Genomic DNA, 20,681 nt, shown 5'->3' with positions numbered 1-20,681 from the left:
GTTAAGATTTGTGAAGTTAGGGAGGTTGCAAAAAACCTTTTTATAACTTACGAAGAAAAGTAGACGATCTAGTTCTAAAGAAGTATATCTTTATGAAACAAGTGAATGCAAAAATCTAAGAAAATCACCGCTTCATAATTAGCATTTCTTGAAAAGTACACCGCATACAGAACTGTCACGGAAGACTTGGGCTATCGCAAAATGTGCATTAAATGATTTCTGAAATGAAAATGTTGAAATAACACGCACACACACACACACACACACAAAAAGATAAAAAAAAAAAAAAAAAAAAGTGGGAGAGCCCTTATATATGCACTTCTGAACAACAAGAGAAATTGCTATGATTGCTTTTCCCTCAGTAAAATGAAGTGTGGATTTCTTATACCAATGTTGCGACAAAACAAGGGTATATTCAGTGATGTTATTTAAATTCAACCAATAGAAAAAATGCAAGAAAATACAATCATTATCAAAGATTATGGCAGCATATTGTTATGCGGAACAAAAAAATGTTCTTTGATGAATTTTATGAGGTTGGAATAATATTCACAGCTGAGGTGAACTTTGGAATGCTTTTATAACTGAGAAAATGTTTAATCAACAATGTATAATCTGGAATCAATGTTTGGAGTCAAAAAATACCCAGACACTGCTAGCTGCGCATTGAGCAACTCTGATGGGAAATATTTAATAACCTATTTATGATCTTAACTTACCACTTAATGACTTTGTTTTTCTGCGTCTAACATTTGGCTTGATTCTCAACGTTTCAAGAAAAGTAAAACTCTGAATTCACTCAGTTTTAATATGCAAAGTTAAAGAAAGAAACCTTTTTTACCCATTAAAATAATGCTTGAAAACATGGACCAGTAGAGTAAGCATGTCAAAGTTTAAAATACACAGAAAATGTTTTTTCAGTTAGCTTTTTTTTTTAATGACTTTGTAATGTTCCGACCTAGAATTTATAGCTAAATGTGTGGAGCCTTGAGAACTGGTAAGCGAATAATCGCTTTAGTTCAGTAAACAGAGAACAGTTACTCAAGAAGGGTTAATTACCCTTTATTGCTCAAAATAAAGTTAACAGACGGTTCTCTCTCAGGACTTACAGAAAAGCCTCTACCTGGGCACTAAGAAATTCAGGAATACTAAGAAATAAAAATTAACTAGAAAGATATAGCCGAAGCTATCAAAATTCTATAGGAGTTGGCCCCTTAACGCTAACTAAACGGCTAAGCTATCAAGGGCCTGAAATACGGCAGAGCGTAGAAATAGCTTTCAGAGAGTATAGCCTAAAAGGTGAATATCAGTAGTCAGTAGAACTTCAACTTTAAATACTTTCTCTTCCTTCATTTGCATTTAACCGCGATTCTGAAAGCACGTTCTGGCAGGAAATTGTAACCTGAAATAAGAAAGATAGGAACACGGCTTTAACTGAAAATTAACTGTTAAAAACTTAGGATAAACCTTACAACTTACTATCCTTTTTTTCACTATGAACAAACAAACAAGAAATTAAAGCAAGCAGTAGTAAAATATTTTGTTAGCTAACATCTTTGCCTCGGGGCGGGGGAAGGGGAGAAAAACATAAAAACCAAACAATTCTGTTCCAAGGTAGGTAAAATATAGTGTTACAGACGTTGTTTATTGGGTACTTACGTATTAATACAAGCATCTTGGCGCAGTTTGATGATTTTTTACTGATGAAAAGATAAAAGTCACCTGGGTGCAAGTTGGCGATCATAGCGACATGCTAAAAAAAATTCCTAAACGATCGATATTTTAGTTTAGTTATCGATATTTGTTGTAAATCAGCAAACATGCTGAACCATATGAAAAGAAAACACACTTTAGCAATTTGAAATGCAAATTTTAATTATTAAATAAAGATTATAAGTACCTGATTGCAATTATTAAACAAGAATTATATGCTACATGAAAAAAATAAAATACTTAAAATTTTTCGCAAAATCTTTCCATAATTTTCTTGTGCTATTTGTCCTCTGTGTACACAGCGATCCGCTTTCACTTGGGTGGGGGGAATCTGAGAAATGCACAAAATTGACATTGCGCAAACTTCGCCAACACTTGCTGTCCTATCAAACATATATCTCATCCTCGTTTCTTTCAGTGATCTTGCGGCAAAATTCGTATTCCCGCAGTTTCTTCCATTTATGGCAAGTTTCAGAATTTCAGAAGGGAATATTATTTTTAAATTGCGTTTAAGGCAAAAAAAAAAAAAAAAAAAAAAATGTCCCGATTTGTATAAAAGAATCGTTGGACCTTATTTGGAACTCAGATACGACAAAAAGAACACATAAAAAAATGGCAATGTCGCTTGACTGAAGGACTGATATGAGCATGGTTACTTGAAGAATGGTTATGCACACGATTGCTAGCATTTAGCAACTTCTATAATATGGTTGTGATAATATGCAAGTACCCTTTATTAATTACAAAACAACTGTAAATATTGGTAAAAATTATAAATTGAGTATGTTATAAACTAAATGTGTAAGGATTTTAAGTGTAACTAACGTTTATTTTATTTTAAAACTTTATTGTCCATTCTTATTTTCAACTTCCGGCCAGAATAAACGCGGTGAGTTTTGGTTATGCACACTGTTAAGTACAGTAAGACCCCGCTTAACGCTGTTTCGGTTTAGCGCTCTTTTAAACCCGGGGATTCTCCGAAATTGTGCGCAGCGCTAGGTTTCCAAATAACATATCCGAAACAGTGTAGTTGTGTTTCTTGCTTGGTGGACGCATTTTTATCATTTGAAACATTTGTTGAAATTATTGTAAGTTTAAATTTGTATAATACTATAACGATTAATACAGTGACAAATATTATGATCTTTAGTTTTTATCATGGGTGATAATAAAAAAAACAAGAAAAGAAAGCAACCAGAAAAAGCATTTCACTGGAAACTCAAATGCAAGTGATTAGAAGATTAGATTCTGGTGAACGTCAATCTCAAATCAGTGCTGCATTGATTTTAGCAACTTCAACAATAAGGACAATTCTTAAGAATAAAGAAAAAATACTGTCATCGGCAACTGCAAGAACGTCAAGCTCTGCAACTAGAATTACCCGTTCTAGAAATAACATTATAGAGGAAATGGAAAAACGACTGTCTATATGGATTGACGACGAAATTGAACGCAATATGCCATTAAGCAAATCTATCATAATGCCTTCTTAACAAAAAGGCAGAAAATTGGAAACCCAGAATAGACTGAATGATCTGACTGAGAATTTTATTTGTTTTTAAAAGTATATGCGTTTATATTGTTTTTATTTTTGTAAGAAATAAATGTTTGATTTTATTTTTATTAAACAAAACCATTATTAAATTTAATGTCTAACCATTTTTTATCCGTCTTCCCCTAACCCCATTATTTACATGTTAAGATAGCCTCGCTTAGCGCTGTTTTGCATTACGCTCTACTTCGATGGAACGTATCCCCCGCGTTAAGCGGGGTCTTACTGTATTTAAGTTGTGGCTTTTAGCCAAGAGAGAGACTTCTCGCTACCTTACTTCACGCGCACTTTTCATTCAGTTGCTGTCTGCCTTTAAGGCCAGAACATAGTTCTTTTTGGTACTTGAAGACGTATTGTAGTTCCTGCATTCTGCTTACTACTACTACGTAAAGTTTAAAAGGACAATCTTCGCGTTATTAGTCTTATAAGGTATTTCTCCCGCCTTCTTGGCATGCCTTCGTGCTGTAATGGTCTACATCAGTGCTCCGCAACCGGTGTGCCGCGGCACACTGGTGTGCCATGAGTAGGATATAGGCGTGCCGCGATCAAATACATGTATTTGACATTTTGCAATTTTTTATCATGTATTTAATACACAATGACAATTTTTTTCCTTAATAATGTCTATTTTAAATGTTTTTATATATTTCACTGTTGTGTGGTTGTGTGTGGGATTGTAAGTGTGTCAGCATATGAATTTTTTCGGACTTCCTTGATAACTCGGAACTAATAACTTGGATATATAACTTTTTTTAAGCGCAGGTATCACATTGATAATTATTATGATTGCATATAAATAAATATGTTATGGTTTTATAATTGTATATTTTTCATATTAAAAACAAAAATTTATTGTAAATTTTGTGTATAAATCAATACATATATACATTAGCTTTTGGTGTGCCACGAAATTCCAGAAAGATTTTTTGTGCGTCGCAGGTGAGAAAAGGTTGCGGAGCACTGGTCTACATGCTGGGCATGTATTCCAGTTGTCCGCGGTTCGATTCCCGGCGAAGACGTTTGCTCATTTTTCATCTTGCCTGTTTCCAAAAATACCTAACTCTACTCTCTACAGTGGCGCTCGAACTAAAAGAGTGTTGGATGATGATTCTCCACACCCAGGATTTGGTGATTGGGTCCTCTTAAAAGGTAGCGGAAAATGTCTTTTTTCAAGATTCCCGATTCCAGAGATGAAGACTTCGATTACGACGACTCGGAAATATCGACATTATCTCAATCCGTATTCTCTAGAAGAAGTGAATTCCTGAAGAGCGCAGATCGCACAACTAAGGAAGGAAAAAGTAAAATGACGAACCGATCAAGATCTACCGAGAGGATGGAAAAGTCATTGAATAAAGAAACGGACAAGGACCGGATAAAACTTATCAAGGGAGTAATAGACGAAGTTGGATTTGATGAAGCAAAATGTACCCTGAAAAAATGCTGATATATCAGCGATGAAAATGCACCCAAAACATCTCGTGAAGAAAAGAAAAATCAAAAACCCGAAGAAGAGGAAGAAAAAGACTGGGTAAAACCAAAGAAAAACCGCAGAGTCCGAAGAAAGTCATCAAGGAATCAGCCTAGATCTAGGAAATCAGCCTAGAGAACAAATTTAAGACGCTAGAAAATGTAGGAGAAACCGACGAAGAACGAGGAGCGAAACAAGAAGAAACGTCCCCACCAATTGTTCTGCCGCACGACTCCACAAATTGGATGGAGAGAGACGAACTTTTTCGAGACTACTGTACAGAAGAGTATAAATCAACTATGAAGCAGAGCTAAATTTTCGTGTGCACGAAAAATCAACTAGATTGACTAGACTGATGAAAGATCAAAATATACCTTTTCATACTTACCAATTGCACAGTGACAAACCGATTAAAGTTGTAATGAAAAACTTGTCAGTTTCTATTAAGGAGGAAACTATCCATAAGGATCTAGAACGAAGGAAGTTCCCAGTATGAAAGTCAGACAATTCACCAGGACCCAGAGAAACAATCAGCTCTCTCATTTCCATAATTACCCGAGTGACCACGGACAAAAGCAAAAAACACAGAAATACCCTTCTTCTCCAGATCTCCGAGAGACTACTGTGTATTAACAATAATATCATTAAATGACGAGTTATTTTTAAAGGACCCCAGGAAAGAGAGTGAATCCGTACAGATTAAGTAGCTGGAACTACGTCCATCCTGGCTAATTATCCACTTAATTGCAAAATTAATACACAAAAGCTCAGAAGTATATACAGTACATTCATTTCTAATGCGAAATTGCTGGTATTCAATTTCAACATCATTTTCAAAAATAACATAAGCAAAATCAACTTTATCATCAATCCTATTACCATCCGTATGCAACACAAGTGAGAATGAATTTACATCAGTGTCCATACTATTCAGAATCTGTACTGGTTGTCTTACAGAAGGATGTGGAAAAACAGACAAGGACAATAAACGATCAAAATGAGAACTGGAGCAGTTTGCAAGACTATTCTTGTAATTTATAAAAGTCGGGAAAAAAAAAAAAAAAAGACGCACCGAGAAGATATAAAGCAAATTGGAAACAAATTGATATGCGTAAAGGTTTCGACGGAAAATGCAAAATTTTACATTTTGGCTGACAATGAATGAACGGTTGTCGCTGTAGCGCAGCTTATCTGCGCAACTGGCAGGATATTTAAGAGGATAAATTACGATTCCAGGTCATAAATTCTTCACGAATTTCATTCCGTGTATGGTAGACAGTAACTATGCCTCGCATACAGGTGCGCGAACGATATGCGCAGATTTCAGAATTTGAGAGAGGTCGTGTAGTTGGGCTCAAATAAGCCGGTTGGTCTTATCGGCGAATAGCTCGTCATTTCAACAGGAGCGATGCCACTATTTTACGATGTTGGCAGGAATGGGTGATCCATGGCCGCACACAGCGTCAAGAAGGAAGCGGTAGGCCTGGAGAAACGACAGAACGTGAAGACCGAGCAATCATCAGAGCGGCACTCACAGCCCAAGATGCATCATTATCATCGATTGTACGTGCAACTAGTGCTTCAATGACCGCAAGGACCATTCATAGATGGCTCACAGAAAGGGAGCCAAGGTCACGACGCCCCTTGCGCCAACTACCATTGACCTCTGTACAACGTCAAACCTGTTTGCAGTGGTGTCGGGCTCATTCGCAATGGAATGTCATTGACTGGAGTAGAATAGTCTTCAGGGATGAGACCCGCTTTGAACTGAGCCCGATGACCAGCGAAGGCGAAGACTTTTTCACTTTGTGAAGCTCTATCACTTCAATAAATCATCCAATAAAAGAAAAAAAAAAAAAAAAAAAAGGAGGCAGTGCTATATCTCCCGTTTTATTGGGCCGATTGACAAAATTCAAACTGCGTTTTTCATGTCTCAAAAGCGCGACTTAGGATATATAATAGATTTATATATAGCACTATTCTAACATAGGTATTTTGACACAAAATCGGACTTTTTCTGAAAAAAAAATACCAATTGTTTTCCAAATTTCGATTCTATGACTCAAATTATGCCAGAATGCCAAGTTTTGTAAAAATCGTACGAGTAGTTTTTAAAATATTAGCTCTCAAAATTTTAGCTCCTCAATGTTAATTGAATTTGGCAAATATTTATTAATATCTCTTTTTTTATTAAATTTTTTTGATTTTTTCTTTCACATTTCGAAATTTAGGTTCATTCCAAATAAAATTTACCCATTTTTTGTGTTTTATTTTTTAAATTTCTATTTTTAAATAATTTTTATAAATTTTTCGAAACAAATTTTGAGTTATAACCTATAAAATTTTTATCGTCAATTTAAAGTAGGTGTATTTCTAAGCAGACCTGCAAAAAATGAGACTTTTTTTTATTCAAAATTTTCTAAGATATACACGAATTGACATATTTTCGCGTTTTGAAATTTGGCATTTTTTTGAGCGATAATAACACCAAATGTGGTTTATGGATTTTTGTTACAGTGAATTGCCACAGCTATTTTTAACCTTAAATTTCAAATAAAATTTTACGGAGAATTAATTATATATGAAATTTTGGTACTATTCGGTTTCGAGGACCGTAAAACAATTGCAGCTAAAATGTACGCGCAAAAGCGCCAAATCTAGCAAACGCGGCCATTTAACAGCGCGCCAAATCTAGCGTACGCGCTGATTTCAGATTGCGTGAGTTTATATAGTTCTATATTTCTTAAGACGCCATTGAAATACTAGTTTAATTTTTAAATCCTTTTTTGATATCCTATAGATTTAACAATTTGGGAATTGTCCATGACGAAAACTCGGCAATAGAATTTTGGGTAAAGTGCAGAATCACCCACTGCTTGGACGCGTTTTTAAGAATTGCACATACTCGGTATCCATGTGCACATCGACCTATTTTCACTTAAAAAAAAATCTTAGAATTCCACAAACATGACACTGCGCACGCCCTTTACTTTATCTATGCATACATCGACCTATTTTCACTTAAAAAGTAAAAGAAAATTGACAAAAATCCAATTGTTTTTACCCTTGTAAAAAGCGGCAAACAAATAAGTGAGCGATTCTGCACTTTACCGAGAATATTTTGGAAGAAAAGGCATCATTCATTATAGAAAATTACGTTTGAACAACCAACGAGATGAAACTATGCTTTAGCGGTAAGTCGGTAGTGAAATAGCGATGCAGGCATCCATTCAGTTATGTTTAGCAATTTTTATATAAATTATAATAATGATCTGAAATAGTTATTTACTCTTATGCTTCCATTCAGTCATGTTTAGCCTTTTTCATATAAATTATAATAATAAAAAAGTATTATATGAAATTAACCTTTCATCTAAATTAAAACATCAATCTTAAATAGTTATTTACTATTATACTTCCTTTCTTGCCGCAATTATTTTTGGCAGCATTGGCATCAACAATAGCTTGGCGATTTTTTACGGCCCTCGAAACCGAATAGTACCGAAATTTTTTCCCTCAATGATGCGTAATAAATATTTATTAATACTATATGAAAAGCTATTTTTACTTCCTTGATCGAAGTAAAAAAGAAGTATTGTTAATCGCGAAAAGTTTCAGGCAGCATATTTCAACGAAAATATCCATTTTGACCGCCATCGAATGCAATTTAACGATGTTTTTGCGTGATATCTGTACGTAAGGACAGAATAAAATACCCTTTTCCTTCAAAAAAATTATAAAACTGCTTTAAAATGAATTCTGAAGAGAATTTTTCGTGGCGTCTGTACGAACGTATGTACGTACGTTACGTACGTTTCTCGCATAACTCAAAAACGAGTAGTCTCAGAACGTTGAAATTTTGTATATACGACTGCTATAACATGTAGATGTGCACCTCGTATTTTGGTTGTAATCGGCCGCACCAAACGTATATAAATATATTTATATATAATTTATTTCCTAAACAGTATTGATTAATTGATTATATTATCTCCTAAGTTTAATTAAAGTAGAATTATTTTAAAAGTGTGCATCCATACTGGAAAGTTATATTTTGAAAGATGTTTTGAAGTAATTTGAAAGCAAAATGTTAATAATGTTTTAACGGGGACTGGAGTTAAATCATCACGAAGAATAATATTACAATTGTAAAAGTAAAAATTAAAACATGTAATTATTGTCATTGATCGGAAATTAGTTGACTTTTCAAGGGGAACAAACCAACTCCCGTTCAATGATCAATAATTGATAAAAATACGTAAATATGAAAGTGTTTCGTCTTTACTCGAGTTATAAGTTAAAGCCAAACCGGCAATTCTAGTCAGGCCAAATATTTCCGCGAATAGTTGTTACTCAAAGAACTTATTCTCATGAAGCATTTTAGTCAATTCAATTTGGAGTAAAAATCAATTACTGTAGAAAAATCCTGTAAAACTCGAGTAATCGTCCCCGACACTATCATCTTTATGTATTTGAGTACTATATTATTTGTAGAAATTAAACATTGGAAATTGTCATTATGAAATCGAAATCAACGTAAAGTTGAAATAAACATAGAAGATTATAAAAAAGATAAATAATGCAAACTTTGTAAAAACAAATCAAAGAGAACATAAAAATAATATAAAAATAAAATAGAAAATAATATAAATAAGATCAGTGAATGTACATGAAGATATAAAGGCCAGAAAGGTATTAAGTAACTTACATTCTTTCTAGTGGGGGAGTTGGCAATGTGTTCTCTTCGTGTCTGACTCAGAAGTGTAGGGTGTCCGAAAATTCTTAGCGGCAGTAGGGGCTTTGAATTATATCAGTCGGTAAGACTTGGGTGAAGAAATTTATGGTAGTGGGTGGGACTTGGAATTCTTGAGGGATGTATTTTGTGGAGTTCTTATCTGAGAGAGACCGTCTGTTAAGATTTTTTTAAAAATACTAGTAAATGGAAATGAATTAATTTCTGGCTAATTGTCGTGTCGCAATGATTAAGAATTTAAGAAAGGAAAAAGGCATTTTCGCTGTCCAAGAGCTAGTAGACAGTCTAAAGGCAGGAAATAGGCCCATTTTTTTAGTAATAGTATAGTAACAGTATATGTCTGAAGACAATTAGCTTTTTACAATATATACAATTGAGTAATTACACTATATACAAATCTTTCAACTGACAGTCATCCAACTTATACCGCCTTCTCAGGTTTAGGAATAAATTATCATATCCCTATCAGTTAAATGATTTAGAGTGAGTATTTAACGCCTGCTCTTTTAAGGCAATGGTTGATAAATTGAAAGGGAATTAGATTATTTTTGAGAATTTTGATAAGGATCAAAATTTCGCGTTGTAAATCTATTGTATCTGTGCATATAGTTTTAATTCATTGTATTTGATTAATTATAGTATTGTTAATTACTTTTTTGGATATGTTGGAGTTCCAATTTATTAATTTGTTAGTATTGAAATTGAAGTTTCTTGTTTTGTCAAAAAGTAAAATTTTTTTGTAGTTAATGATTTGAAGATCTAGAAAGTCTATGCTATTTTGTGAATTATTAGTTTTATTAAGTTTAAGACAATTCGGATAAATGTCGGAGTTTTCAATTTTACCAAAATTATTAATTGTAATAAGGTCATCAATAAATCTGTAGGTGTGTTTGTAGTAATTTAACTCTTGTGGTTGTAGATTTTTTTGGAAGTTAAATTCTTTGACAAATAAAAAGATATTACAGATCGAGGTGCTGGAATGTAAGCCCATTGGCAATCCTCTGACTTGTTTAAAAAGTTGATTTTGAAACTTGATGTAGTTATGAAAAAGTGTGCATTTTAGGTAGGTTTTCCATTTGTCAACACTCTATTACCCGGCTCAGTGATCTCAGTTTCTTTACTCTTATATGTTTGTAAATTGTACATTTTTTGCTTTAAAAATGATTGTATTATGTTGTTTTTATCTTCCGGTTAAGGTTTTTATGCCTTTAGTAAATCTGTATGCAATATTTTTAGAATTATCAACAATTTTAAAGTTGTCTAAGTGCCACTAAGCCTCTTTTTAATGGCGGCCATTGATGTTTACATTTGAAACAGGAGACTAGTGGATTTGTTGCCAATCTAGAGAAACTTAGCTTCGCAACAACAAAGATAACTCATTCATTTATTATTGCCAATTAAATCAGGCTTAATTCTTTCTGGAATTTTTTCGAGGAAATAAGTGTTTAAGATTTACTTCGTAATTTTTAATATAGATATTTTGAGTTTTTATGTATTTTTGCCTTCTCGCGAAGTGAGAACTGAATTAATTAAATTAGAAATACTCAATCGTCTGTGAAAAACTGTTTCTTTTTTGTTTTGTTTGCTTAATTTCTTTTATACATCATTCTAGCTTTATTATAGTATTTGAATAGAGCATGTGGCAACGATTAGATAATTCTATTCTTTAAATGATATAAATTTTGTGCATTATGAGTTATAATATGAAAGAAATATATAAGTTAACTGTTATATAATCATTGGATTATATAACAGTTAACTTAGTTTTCGTTATATAATTATTAATACTGTTAAGTGAATCTAGCGCCAGAGTTTCGCTATGGTAAACAAATACTAGAGTGAATTTTAAAGAATGCATTTATTCTATTTTGGCTTATGCGCTGTCAGCGAAGTAGATTTAATTCAATTCAATAAGTTTAAATGAAATGCAAGAAAAAATGCGTATAATTTAATATTCCGTACAAGGAAGTCATGTGGTGTACACATCAGATTTTTTTAAAAATATTTGTAAGAGAAAATTTTTATCTTTGGCGTTTTATCCACTGCTACTTTACTTCGTTTAAATCGAATTATCTAAAATTGAGAACTTTCGTTTTATGTTTATTTGAATTTTATGAAAATATTTTATGACATTAACTGCATAACTTATTTCTAAACAAGCTGTTGCTTATGAAGTTGCTGGAAGAGCGGTTGATACTATCATCTATATTTTAAAACCACAGTATATTTTTATAGAAACATAAGATTTAAAATAATCATTTTTATAAAAGTCAAATTATGATATAAACATACAACTCTCTAGAGACCGAATTAATGGAAGTTCAATGGTTATGTAGAAATTATCTGCAGCTACTTAATGGCTGGATAAGTCAGCAGGTTCTGTGGACAAGTAAGAATAATTACACAAACGACACTCAACATTCTGGATTCAATTAACAACGAGGCTACGATATTTATTAAATGAATTTAAGAAGTTTTTAAACATAAAAAAATCCACTCATTTTTAATCCTAAAATGTATTTTTCCGCGTAGCGTATTTTCATTATATCCTTAAAATTCTAATCATCAGTAATATTGTCGCGTAGATGAGGGAATCCTACAAATGAACAGGCAAGTACAAGTCTAAACTCAAGACTTTTTATTAACTAGAACTGAATGAAGAGCTACTTATATACAGCTGGTGAACATGCTGAAACATTCCAGACTTGGAATGTTCTGGAAGAATAAGAAGGAAATTTACATAAATAAGTTAACCTTAACAACAAGGATATTTACATAAAAACCAATTATCAGGCATCTTGCTGTTGATGGGTTTCGAACCCGGTACTTTAGGGTTTCGAGTCTTGCGCCTTCTCCGCTAAGCCATGAGGAGCTCGGTCGAAAAGAGCGATTTTCGCTACATTTCCCCCTTCTTAGGGGGAAGCCAGACCAGCCAGACTTCTTAGGGGGAAGCCAGACCAGATCGCGCGTCCCGCTGCGATCTGGTCTGGCTTCTTGTAACAGGTCTCCTGGAAATATTGGGCTTTCTTTCACCGTCTAGTTGTACTTTCGGATCAAGATAGGGCTTCAACCTCAACACGTGTACGATGTCTTTTGAATTCCGTCGTTTCTTATTTTGTTCCATACTTTCTACTTTGTACGTCACGTCAGAGAGCTGTCGTGTTATTCGATACGGTCCAAAGTAACGTCTTAGGAGCTTTTCAGACAACCCAACCTTTCGTACTGGAGTGAAGACCTAGACAAAGTTTCCCATGTTGTAGCTGACAGGTCGATGTCTCTCGTCGTATCGGCGCTTGTCTGTGGTTTGCGCTTTAAGAATATGAAGTTTTGCAAGCTGTCTAGCTTCTTCAGCTCTAGTGATCAGATGTTGCGCATAACTATCTTCGGGATCTTCGATACTGTATGGGAAAATTACGTCGAGAGGAGTCTGGATATCTCTGCCATAAATGAGAAAGAATAGGCTGAATCCCGTTGTGTCTTGTTTGGCTGAATTATAGGCATAGGTTACAAATGGTAGAATAGTATCCCAATTTTTCTGTTCAACGTCTACGTACATGGACAACATGTCTGCCAATGTTTTATTGAATCTTTCAGTTAAGCCATTGGTCTGAGGGTGGTAAGCAGTCGTCAGCAGATGAGACGTCTTGCATAGATGAATTACTTCTTTAACAACATTGGATAGGAAATTGCGTCCTCGGTCTCTTATCATTTCTTTGGGGGCACCATGCTTCAGTACAATTTCTTCAACTATAAACTTGGCAATTTCGGTGCCCTCAGCTGTCGGTATTGCCTTTGTGACTGCAAATCTGGTAAGGTAATCTGTGCAAACTATAATCCACCGGTTCGCATTTCGAGTAACAGGAAAGCGTCCAAGTAGATCTATTCCAATTTTGGTAAACGGTGTGTCAGGAGGTTTTATAGGATGAAGTTGTCCTGGTGGACGTTGCGGCGGTGATTTCCGTCTTTGGCATTCTCGGCAGTGTGATACATACCGCCGTGTGCTTCCATATAGCCCTGGCCAATGGTACTTCCTCCTTATTCGGTCGTACGTTTTGGCAAATCCGAGATGGCCAGCGGTTGGAGCATCATGAAGACTTCTTAGAACCTCGCTACGAAGTTGCTTTGTTACCACCAAGAGCCACTGCTGTCCCATAGGATCATAGCTTCTTTTGTACAGTATACCATTTTTTATTTGATAATTTTGATATGCGTCACCTCTCTTGAGAGTTGTAATGATGGATTTCAATCGTTTGTCCTTCTGCTGCTCTTTTCCGTAATCTACGATTGCTGCAAAGAAAGGGATGTCTTCATTGTTCTCAATTATTGGTTCTACAAGAGGCTTCCTCGACAGTGAATCTGCATCGGAGTGTTTCTGACCGCTCTTGTAGACGATATTTATGTCGTACTCCTGCAACCTGAGAGCCTACCGTGCAAGTCTTCCGGATGGATCCTTAACATTGGCCAGCCAACATAAAGAGTGGTGATCTGTGACTACCGTAAAGGGTTTTCCGTAGAGGTATGGCCTGAATTTACTAATTGCCCAGATTACGGCAAGGCATTCTTTTTCGGTGGTGGAATAGTTCCTTTCAGCTGCAGTAAGGGACCTGGATGCATAGGCTATTGGTCTTTCTTTGCCATCTTGGATCTGAACCAGTACTGCACCGGTACCATAGCCGCTAGCGTCAGAATGTATCCTGGTTTCTGCGTCTGGAATAAAATGTCCCAAAACAGTGCCACTGGTCAGCAGCCTTTTGAGCGTTGCGAAAGATTCAATCTGTAACGCGTTCCAAGAAAATTTTGCATCTTTCTTCAACAAGTCATGCAGGGGCTTCGCGATCTGTGAAATTTTGGATAAATCGTCGGTAGTAGGAGCACAAGCCCAGAAAACTTCGGACATCGGCGATATTTTTCGGAATAGGGAACTTTGCTACAGCCTCTACCTTTTGTGGATCGGAATATATCCCATGTTGATCGACTAAGTGTCCCAGTATAGTCAGTTTCTTTTTGCCGAATGAACATTTCTTGGAATTTAGGTCAGTCCTGCTCTTTGGATACATTTCAGTATTTCCCTCAAACGCTTTTGATGTTCTTCGAAATTAGGTGCGTACACGATTATGTCGTCGAGGTAGCAAAGACAAATATTCCATTTGAGACCTCTTAGTACCGTGTCCATCATCCGTTCAAATGTGGCTGGAGCATTGCATAATCCGAACGGGCATGACTTTAAATTAATAGAGACCATCTGGAGTCACAAAAGCTGTCTTTTCTCTGTCTTTATCATCAACATCTATTTGCCAGTAGCCTGACTTCAGATCTATCATAGAGAAAAGTTTTGCACCAGCCAGGCAGTCCAAAGCATCATCGATGCGAGGTAACGGATAGACGTCCTTTTTAGTTACCTTGTTCAACTTTCTGTAATTGACACAAAAACGCCATTCACCATTTTTCTTCTTCACAAGCACGACTGGAGATGACCATGGACTATCTGATGGTTGTATCACATCTTCTTTTAGCATTCGTTGCACTTCGTCTGCAATCACACGCCTCTCAGTGGCTGACACACGGTATGACCTTTGTTTGATTGGTGCACTGTCACTTGTATCAATCTTGTGCTTCACCGAATTGCATCGGGATTTTTTCGCAATACTGTTAAAGTCAAAAATGTCACTAAATTCATCTAGTAGACTCAATAGCTCGTCTTCCTCAGCAGTGGTCAAATCAGTATCAAAAATCTCTTTTAGGTTTTCTTGAGATAACCTTTTCCTGGATCTATGTCCCTTGGAACCTGCTGGAGCCTGATCACTTAGGGAGCAAATAGCGTCGTTTTTTATGGTCGTTAAATAGCCAACATTCATCCCTTTCGGTATCAGTTGGGTTCGTCGAGAACAATTAGTTACCCATAATTTACCACAACCATCCTCTATAGTGACAATTGAGGCTGGTATCGATAGTTCTTTTTCGCACATAAGAACTCTATTTCCAAGAATCATAGCTTCATCTGCTTCCCGTAGCTCTGAATTCAAGGCACATATTTGCTTTGCGGTGTTTGCTTCAATTACATAATCGGTTGTGGCAAACAAGGAGAGCTGTGACTTATTTAAATATTCAATGTCTGGAAGAATTTCTGCAAGTGTAAGTTCTTGATTTCCACAATCGATAACGGCATCGGTGGCACGGAAAAAGTTCCATCTAAGTATCATTTGATGACTACATTCAGGAAACACAAGGAATTCAAACGGCTTCTTAGTCCCATTCAAATCAACTTTCAATACACAGCGTCTCGAGGCAGCTACAGTTTTACCACAGGCAGTTTTCAATATAGGTCCATTCTCAGAAAACATAAGAGCATTTAGCTGTCGACGTAACTGTTTGGATATGACAGAATAATCAGCACCCAAATCGACAAGGGCTTTCACACACTGTCCGTTCACGGTGATAAAAGTGTTATTCTTTTCCAACTTGGCTGTGGTGTACGTCGGAGGATTTTCTTCAACTGCGGCCTCACCTCCTGTACAGGTCGCTTGAGCTAGTTTTCTTCATTGGTTCGGCGTGGGGAACGGCTGGAACGGCGTACTGGTGACTGCGATTGTCGGCGGTTGAGGGCGCGTCGCGGATAAGGTGAACTGCTCCTTATTCGGGAAGAACTAGGTTGTGCATATTCATCGTCGAAGCTGTATGTAGATTCAGTATCCCTGTCCCGTCGAGGGTTGGACGTCTTTGCGATTCTTGCATTTTCAAATATCTGGCGTCTTTCCCTACAGTACCTCAGAACATGTCCTGGGCGTCCGCAATGAAAACAGAGAGGTACATTATCGTCAGTCCTCCACAGATCTGTCCTACGTTGTGGAACAGTTCTCTGGCTGGCTTCACGTCTTGGTTGCGACCTAACTGGAAGTGAACATTGGGTAGTGTTTTTGCTTCTCCCTGCTCCTGTGAGTGGTGCCAGCGCCTCTATAACCTCTTCCCGGACCACAGATGCTATGTCATTTGGTACTACGTGTTCTATTTCCGTGTAGCCCTGAACTTGCGTAAGGACCTTTTGAAGCTCTTCCCTGACGATAGTGCGCATTATAGACCTTAGTTCACTGGCGTCCGCATCGGACGACACCGCGGAGACATTAGGCAGCCTCTGGAATCGTGATCGGGCGATACGTCTTCGTCGAAGGCTTTCTATGTGACGGCAGCGTTTCACGAAGGCATCGACGCTGTCATAGTCCTGGGACGACAGGACCTGGTACAAATTTTCAGCAATACCTTTCATGAGATGGGCCACTTTTTCGTCTTCAGACATAGATGGGTTTGCTTTCCGGCAGAGAGCGAGAACATCTTGAATGTATGCTTCAGACGTCGCATCGATTTGCTGAGCGCGTGTGAGTAGTACTCGTTCAGCTTGGCGCTTTACATCAGCTGCTCGGGAAAAGGTGTTTTTAAGAGCAGTCCTGAAAACAGTCCAACTGGTGAATGTATCTTCATTATTATCGAACCACTGTCGAGCGGTTCCGCCAAGATAAAAAATGACGTTCGCCAGACACATTTGATCATCCCAGTGGTTATAGTTGGCGATTCGATCAAAGTCCTTGAGCCATCTATTAGTATCTTCTTGGCTATCCCCGCTGAATATACACGGGCTTCTGGGTAGTTGGTACGTCAGGATCGGTATTGGTGCGATATTACTTGAAGCGGAACTGGCTGCTGGAGAATTCTGCTCGGTTTCCTTCTCATCAACCATCTTTCTCGATCTTTTACGCGAATCCTGTAAGAGCCCAAACTCAGGAGAAAGTCCTCGAATCCACAGGCTTCGGCGTAACTCTGCCGTAGTAACTGAGAAATACCCGGCGCCTCCACCAAACTGTCGCGTAGATGAGGGGATCCTACAAATGAACAGGCAAGTACAACTCTAAACTCAAGACTTTTTATTAACTAGAACTGAAGAAAGAGCTACTTATATACAGTTGGTGAACATGCTGAAACATTCCAGACTTGGAATGTTCTGGAAGAATAAGAAGGAAATTTACATAAATAAGTTAACCTTAACAACAAGGATATTTACATAAAAACCAATTATCAAGCATCTTGCCGTTGATGGGTTTCGAACCCGATACTTTCGGGTTTCGAGTCCTGCGCCTTCTCCGCTAAGCTATGAGGAGTTCGGTCGAAACGAGCGATTTTCGCTACAATATAATAAGTAATTATTACGGTTATTAATAAATCCTTCTTATAAAGTAATTGCAAATATTTAAAAAAACTTTCGGTCTGAATGCAAATATTTTTCTATGCAAATATTTCTAATTTTATATTAATCAAGATTGCACAAGATATTATTTATTTGCATTTTAATTCTTACCAGCTCTAGTAGAAGTAACAAATCAATTATGTTTAATTCAGGAATGACCATCTAAGTTTAGAAACAGCGTATTGGTGCCGTAATAGCAATTCAATTATTGGCGCCGTATCTTTCATGTTTCTCCCGATTGGCAAGCTATATGATTTTTAATGAGTATTCGGGTTTTCCTAGTAACTTAACTTGGAAATCGCGCTTAAACTAGGTTAGTTGGTTATTTGAACATAGAAAAGAACATGGGAGCTGTTTGGTTAAGATGCTTTCATAGAGAACCTTTGTAAAGAGAACGTAGAAAACTACGAAAACCAATCATACAGAATTGGGTTAGCAACAAACAATTCGTATTTAACAATCTTCAAATTCTAGGCAACTGGTGAGGCTCCAATTTAATATTTTATTTGTAAATATTTAAAATATTGTTGTACTCTTAGACACAAAAAGCAGAATTTTTGTTAACTCGTTAGTAAACTACCAAGCCGTAGTGCATATGAATATGCTTTTGCAATAATTGTATTCACTTATATATAGTGATAATATATATATATATATATAATATGTAATAATATATATATATATATATTCCTTCTTTAGCTCATTAGATAATATATATATTCCTTTTTTAGTTCATTAGATAATATATATATATATATATATATATATATATATATACCTTTTTTAGCGGGCCCACTAGCGGCCGAGCGGTAAAGTCGCTGAACACTGGTAGTTCGGTCCGAGGTTCGAATCCCGCGAACGGGCTGGCTGCATGGGTGTTTTCGTGTTTTTCCCCATGTGTAACGTGTATACGAGCCAGTTTCCCTTAGAAAGTCCTCCGCGAAGGCATCCCTTCCCTTAGGCAGATAGCCCTAGTGTGCTTTGCCATAATTAAATACACACACACCACCTTCTTTAGCTCCTGAGCTAAAGAAGAGTGGCTAAAGCTAAAGAAGCTAAAGAAGGTGGTGTGGTGTATTTAATTATGGCAAAGCACACGAGGGCTATCTGCCTAAGGGGAGGGATGCCTTTGTGGAGGACTTTCTAAGGGAAACTGGCTCGTATACACCTAAAGAAGGAATGTTCTCGGAATATTATAGAGTGTTTAAATCCAGTGATATTAGGTTTGTCTTACAAGGTCAGGATCAAAACGATTCTGCAACTGCCCGAGTAGGTGACTTGTAAATGAATGTGAATTAAACAGATGACTTTTAATCTTACGTTATTCAGTCAGAAAACGTGTTCCAAATGTTTTGTATTGCATGATAATGCATTTTTCATTATTCAATAACCAATCGGAGAACCGCTTGTGTTCCGAAAATAAGTATGTGTACTCAATCGTTCTGCATGTTCTTCAAATTTGTCTTCTTGTGATTTTTTTTCTTTCCCAAAACTAAAGTTGCCTCTCAAAGGAAAGTTATTTGACATTGAAGAGACAAAAGGAGTATGACATCTACTTTTAGAGGCATGTCAAAAACAGATCTCTACAAGCCTTCTCTTCCATTACATGTTGTGCATTCAGAAAAAAAGTTGCATCAGCGTGAATTTATAATCTATTTTTATTACACTCTGTTTACTTTATTAACATACAGTGAATATATACTAAACCTTTTACTTCAGCTTCAGTAATTCGAAATTTTTGACGGTATTGATGTCGGAACTAGGACTTAGAAGATAAGTCAAATTGAATATTTAGACAAACCAACAAATTCAAAATCGAAGTTTCAATATTTTATTTTCGCAGGGAGGGGAAATTTTTTCAGTTTTGGTCCAATATTTTAAGTGTATTTGCTTCGATTTTTTATTTTTTCCATAAAAGCGAAAATCTTACGCATGGTATACATATAACGCATAGCTTCAAATTAAAATCTAATAATATACAGGGTGGTTATAATTAAAGTTCCACTTTGAAATGGTTGTAAAAGGAAAACTACTGGATCAAATGTTATCAAACTTGGTAACCGTGTAAAGGAAGTCATTGGAATTTATTTTCAGCGAAAAAAAGAAAGTTCGAAACCTCACCACCAGGGAGGAAATGGCGCTGTATGCAATATTGTTAAATGAAATATGGGTCGAAATCTAACTTAACCTTTTGTTACATGGGTTTAATATGTTGAATACCCTTAAGAAACTTTGAAGTAAGAAAATCACCATTTAAAGGCGTTAAATTTTATAAAAGTCGAGTGCGCCATCCGTGTAAGGAAGAAATTCGTTCGTGAAAACCACGAATTAGCGATTAGAATATGTGAGATCGCAAATCACTCGCACAAGTGCGTACAATCTGGAACTCGTTTTCTTACAGATCGCTAATTTCTAATTTTTGAAGCCTGAATTCGGCCCTAAAATATGAAGATACTGATTCAAAACGCTTTTAATCGATTTGGGCAAAAAAAATCCCTCATGTTATCTACCTAGTTCCATTGCATTCTCCTACTGCATTCGATTGCATAGCAGTCATTCCACACCGTTTGGTGGAATGACAGCTAGTTTCATAACTGAACCATTTTTCTCTCAAGAGCAGTCGACAGCTGGACCACTGTGATTGCAGCTCGCTTAGAGTCAATGTTAAAATGGTTCGTGATACATGAACTGCAGTAACGTGGCATTTTGGATGCTACGATTTTTATGCAGGGCTGGGCCCCACCTCACATGTGTCGCACAGTTACTTAGGCAACATTTCACGAATGAACGTCTTATAAGCCGACACTTTCCCACTTCCCACCAGACCTCAACCTCTGTGACTTTTGGCTATGGGGTTTTCTCAAAAGCTCTGTTTATGGTGATAATTTAAACAATTTCGCAGAAATGAAAAAGGTGATACACCGACATGTCCGTAACATTGCTCCTGATATGCTAAGAG

The 20,681-nt window shown here is 36.4% G+C and overlaps 1 protein-coding gene across 1 annotated transcript in view; it reads right to left on the bottom strand.

Annotated features, from left to right (window-relative positions):
* Window positions 1–20,681, bottom strand: part of LOC118199529 (phospholipid-transporting ATPase ABCA3-like) — a 384,844-nt gene that overhangs the window by 124,157 nt on the left and 240,006 nt on the right. The gene's annotated exons all lie outside the window — the stretch shown is intronic.

Source organism: Stegodyphus dumicola, chromosome 5, assembly GCF_044657685.1.
Source record: "Stegodyphus dumicola isolate Sdum_Otavi_A_Nest chromosome 5, ASM4465768v1".
In the NCBI taxonomy this organism is placed as follows: domain Eukaryota; kingdom Metazoa; phylum Arthropoda; class Arachnida; order Araneae; family Eresidae; genus Stegodyphus; species Stegodyphus dumicola.
Note: the sequence above shows the minus strand (reverse complement) of the source record. Positions and strands in the feature narration are given on the sequence as shown.